Raw genomic sequence first — 5,795 nt, 5'->3', positions numbered from 1 at the left:
CTGTCCGTGAGTTCGAGCCCCGCGTTGGGCTCTGGGCTGATGGCTCAGAGCCTGGAGCCTGTTTCCGATTCTGTGTCTCCCTCTCTCTCTGCCCCTCCCCCGTTCATGCTCTGTCTCTCTCTGTCCCCAAAATAAATAAACGTTGAAAAAAAAAATTAAAAAAAAAAATTTGTAAAAAAAAAAAACAAGACCCATCTATTTGCTGTCTACAAGAGACTCATTTTAGACCTGAGGACACCTTCAGATTGACAGTGAGGAGATGGAGAGCTATTTAGCATGCTACTGGAACTCAAAATAAAGCTGGAGTCGCCATACTTATATCAGACAACCTAGACTTTAAGTTAAAGGCTGTAACAAGAGATGAAGAAGGGCATTATATAATAATTACAGGGTCTATCTATCAGGAAGAGCTAACAATTATAAATGTCTATTCGCTGAATATGGGAGCCCCCAAATATATAAAACATTCACAAACATAAGCAACGTTATTGATAAGAATGTGGCAATTGCAGGGGACTTTAATACCCCACTTACAACAATGGATAGATCATCTAGACACAGGATCAGTAAAGAAATAAGGGCCCTGAATGATACACTGGACCAGATGGACTTGACAGATATATTTAGAACTCTGTATCCCAAAGCAACAGAATATACTTTACTCTCAAGTGCACATGGAACATTCTCCAAGATAGATCACATACTGGGTCACAAAACAGCCCTTCATAAGTATAAAAGAATTGAGATCATACCAAGCACACTTTCAGACCACGATGCTGGTTGATTTCCTGAAATCAACCACAGGAAAAAGTCTAGAAAACCTCCAAAAACATGAGGTTAAAGAGCACCCTACTACAGAATGAATGGGTCAATCAGGCAATTAGAGAAGAAATTTAAAAATATATGGAAAAAAATGAAAATGAAAATACAACAATCCAAATGCTTTGGGATGCAGCAAAGGCAGTCCTGAGAGGAAAATACACTGCAATCCAGACCTATGTCAAGAAACAAGAAAAACCTCAAATACGAAATCTAACAGCACACCTAAAGGAAGTAGAAGCAGAACAGCAAAGACACCCCAAACCCAGCAGAAGAAGGGAAATAATAAAGATCAGAGCAGAAATAAACGATATAGAATCTAAAAAAACTGTAGAGCAGATCAATGAAACCAAGAGTTGGTTTTTTGAAAAAATAAACAAAATTGGTAAACCTCTAGCCAGGCTTCTCAAAAAAGAAAAGGGAGAGGACCCAAATAGATAAAATCATGAATGAAAATGGAATTATTACAACCAATCCTCAGAAATACAAGCAATTATCAGGGAATACTATGAAAAATTATATGCCAACAAATTGGAAAACCTGGAAGAAATGGACAAATTCCTAAGCACCCACCCACTCCCAAAACTCAAATAGGAAGAAATAGAAAAGTTGAACAGACCCATAACCAGTGCAGAAATTGAATCAGTTCTCAAAAATCTCCAAACAGATAAGAGTCCAGGACCAGATGGCTTCCCTGGGGAATTCTACCACACATTTAAAGCAGAGATAATACCTATCCTTCTCAACTGTTCCAAAAAATAGAAAAGGAAAGAAAACATTCAGACTCATTCTATGAAGCCAGCATTACTTTGATTCCCAAACCAGAGACCCGGCAAAAAAAAGAGAACTACAGGCCAATATTCCTGATGAATGTGGATACAAAAATTCTCAATAAGATTCTAGCGAATAGAATTCAACAGCATATAAAAAGAATTATTGATCAAAAAGAATTATTGATCCCACCATGATCAAGTGGGATTCATTCCTGGGCTGTAGGGCTGGTTCAACATTCACAAATCGATCAATGTGATACATCACATTAATAAAAGAAAAAGATAAGAACCATATGATCCTGTCAATCAATGCAGAAAAAGCATTTGACAAAATTCAGCATCCTTTCTTAATAAAAAACCTCGAGAAAGTCGGAATAGACAGAACATACTTAAACATCATAAAAGCCAATTTATGAAAAGCCCACAGCTAATATCATCCTTAATGGGGAAAAACTGAGAGCTTTCCCCCCGAGATCAGGAACACAACAGGGATGTCCACTCTCACCACTGTTTTAACATAGTGTTGGAAGTTCTAGCATCAGCAATCAGACAACAAAAGGAAACCAAAGGCATCAAATTGGCAAAGATGAAGTCAAGCTTTCACTTTTTGCAGATGACATGATATTATGCATGGAAAACCCAGTAGACTCCACCAAAAGTCTGCTAGAACTGATACATGAATTCAGCAAAGTTGCAGGATAGAAAATCGATGTACAGAAATCAGTTGCATTCTTATACACTAATAATGAAGCAACAGAAAGACAAATAAAGAAACTGACCCCATTCACAATTGCACCAGAAATCATAAAATACCTAGGAATAAACCTAACCAAAGATGTAAAAGATCTGTATGCTGAAAACTATAGAAAGCTAATGAAGGAAATTGAAGAAGATATAAAGAAATGGAAAAACATTCCATGCTCGTGGATTGGAAGAATAAATATTGTTAAAATGTCAATATTACCCAAAGCTCTCTACACATTCAATGGAATCCCAATCAAATTACACCAGCATTCTTCTCGAAGCTAGAACAAGCAATCCTAAAATTTGTATACAACCACAAAAGACCCCGAATAGCCAAAGTAATATTGAAGAAGACCAAAGTGGGAGGCATCACAATCCCAGACTTTAGCCTCTACTACAAAGCTATAATCATCAAGACAGCATGGTATTGGCACAAAAACAGACACATAGACCAATGGAATAGAATAGAGACTCCAGAAATGGACCCACAAAACTATGGCCAACTAATCTTTGACAAAGCAGGAAAGAATATCCAATGGAAAAAAGACAGTCTCTTTAACCAATGGTGTTGGGAGAACTGTACAGCAACAGGCAAAAGGATGAAACTAGACCACTTTCTTACACCATTCACAAAAATAAACTCAAATGAATAAAGGACCCGAATGTGAGACAGGAAACCATCAAAACCCCAAAGGAGAAAGCAAGGAAAAACCTCTTTGACCTCAGCTGCAGCAATTTCTTACTCGACACATCTCCAAAGGCAAGGGAATTAAAAGCAAAAATGAACTATTGGGACCTCATGAAGATAAAAAATCTTCTGCACTGCAAAGGAAGCAACAAAACTAACAGGCAACTGACAAAATGGGAAAAGATATTTGCAAATGGGATATCAGACAAAGGGCTAGTATCCAAAATCTATAAAGAACTCACCAAACTCCACACCTGAAAAGCAAATAATTCAGTGAAGAAATGGGCAGAAAACATGAATAGACACTTCTCTAAAGAAGACATCCAGATGGCCAACAGGCACATGAAAAGATGCTCAATGTCGCTCCTCATCAGGGAAATACAAATCAAAACCACACTCAAATACTACCTGATGCCCATCAGAGTGGCTGAAATGAACTAATCAGAAGATTACAGATGCTGGAGAGGATGTGGAGAAACGGGAACCCTCTTGCACTGTTGGTGGGAATGCAAATTGGTGCAGCTGCTCTGGAAAACAGTGTGGAGTTCCTCAAAAAATTAAAAATAGATCTACCCTATGACTCAGCAATAGCACTGCTAGGAATTTACCCAAGGGATACAGGAGTGCTGATGCATAGGGGCACTTGTGCCCCAATGTTTATAGCAGCACTTTCAACAATAGCCAAATTATGGAAAGAGCCTAAATGTCCACCAACTGATGAATGGATAAAGAAATTGTGGTTTATATATACAATGGGATACTACTTGGCAATGAGAAAGAATGAAATATGTCCTTTTGTAGCAACATGGATGGAACTGGAGAGTGTTATGCTAAGTGAAATAAGTCATACAGAGAAAGACAGATACCATATGTTTTCACTCTTATGTAGATCCTGAGAAAGTTAATAGAAGACCATGGGGGAGGGGAAGGAAAAAAAAAAGTCAGGGAGGGAGCCAAACCGTAAGAGACTCTTAAAAACTGAGAATAAACTGAGGGTTGATGGTGGGTGGGAGGGAGTGGAAAGGGGGTGATGGGCATTGAGGAGGGCACCTGTTGGGATGAGCACCAGGTGTTGTATGGAAACCAATTTGACAATAAATTTCATATTAAAAAATAAAGAAAAAGAAAAAGGGAAGAAATAGTATGCTAATAATTATCTGGAAACAAGAAAGACCTGTTTGAAAATTTTTCCCACATGCACAAAAATCTATGGATCAGTAGAAATTCAAATTGAAAAAATGTTCTAGAAAGCATTGTAAAAAGATTAAGAATGATAAAACAGAGGGGGAATATTTAGTTATGGAATATCAATATATGACCTCCAACAGATAACTAATGAAATTCCTTAAAGAGAGAATAATAAAATTGAAAAGGAGAAATTATCAAAGATCAACCACAGTGGTTCTCAAGGTGTTATCCAGGGACCTCTGAGGTCCTACATTTTCTTCATATTAACCAACAAACAAACAGACATGTCTCAACAGAGTAGGAAGTCAATAGATAGCATAAAAATTGAAAAATCTAGAACTGGCTGCATGAAGTTATTTAGAAATAATAGCCTTTAGAGAATTAACTACTACAGGAAACAGGTAAATAGTTAAAGGGATTGTCTGTGGAGATGAGAGAGAGGACAGAAAAGATTAGTCAAGGAGCCTCTATTTTAAATTATACTATTTAACAGGTTCAAAGGGACATGCACCCTAATGTTTATAGCAGCATTATCAACGACAGCCAAGCTATGGAGAGAGCCCAAATGTCCATCAACTGATGAATGGATAAGGAAGGTGTGGTGTATATGTGTGTGTGTGTGTGTGTATACATATATATGTGTATACACACACACACATATACACCACACCTTCCTTATCCATTCATATGTGTGTGTATATATATACTTATATATATACACACACATATGTCACATATGTATATATATAATGGAATATTACTCAGCCATCAAAAAGAATGGAACTTTGCCATTTACAACAATGTGGATGGAACTAGAGTGTATTATGCTAAGCAAAATAAGTCAATCAGAGAAAGACAAATACCATTTGATTTCACTCATATGTGGAATTTTAAAAACGAAACAGATGAACATATGGGGGGGGGGAAGACATGGGAAACAAACCATGAAAGACTCTTAAATATAGAGAACAAAATGAGGGTTGATAGAGGAAGATGGGTGGGGGATGGGTTAGATGGGTGATGGGTATTGGGAGGGCACCTGTTATGATGAGCACTGGGTGTTGTATGTAAGTGATGAATCACTGAATTACGCTCCCGAAACCAATATTGCACTGTATGTTCACTAACTAGAATTTAAATAAAAATTTGGAGAAAAAAAGAACAACAAAAAACCCCCAAATATTTGTGAAACACAGGTTAACTTTTACACTTAGGGCAATTCAAAGATTTTTATAGAAAATTAAATATTTCTTTTTTTAAAACAAAAAAAAATAAAGTTTGGTATTTAGGTAGCTCAGTTAATAGAAGGATCACAATCAAGAAGAAACTTCTCACAGTTTCACATTAAGAGGCTGAAGGTTGGTCCTTCCTAAGGCTTAGAGGTGAGAATTATTGACACCACCTTGGTCTGCAGATGGGTACTTCTGGCACATTCCCCTCTGTGCAGCTGTAAAATGAAGTCTGTGTTTGAGGAACACCGTGTGTGTTCTCTTCTTCAGTATTAAACTGCTGAGTAACTTAACTCACCACTAAATCTTTTTGTTCTAGCTTTCTTTCCTTGCTCTCTTCTCTTCAGTTCCTTG

The sequence above is a fragment of the Lynx canadensis genome, chromosome F2, assembly GCF_007474595.2.
Source record: "Lynx canadensis isolate LIC74 chromosome F2, mLynCan4.pri.v2, whole genome shotgun sequence".
NCBI lineage: Eukaryota > Metazoa > Chordata > Mammalia > Carnivora > Felidae > Lynx > Lynx canadensis.
The sequence above is the reverse complement of the archived record's forward strand: the minus strand, read 5'-3'. Positions refer to the sequence as shown.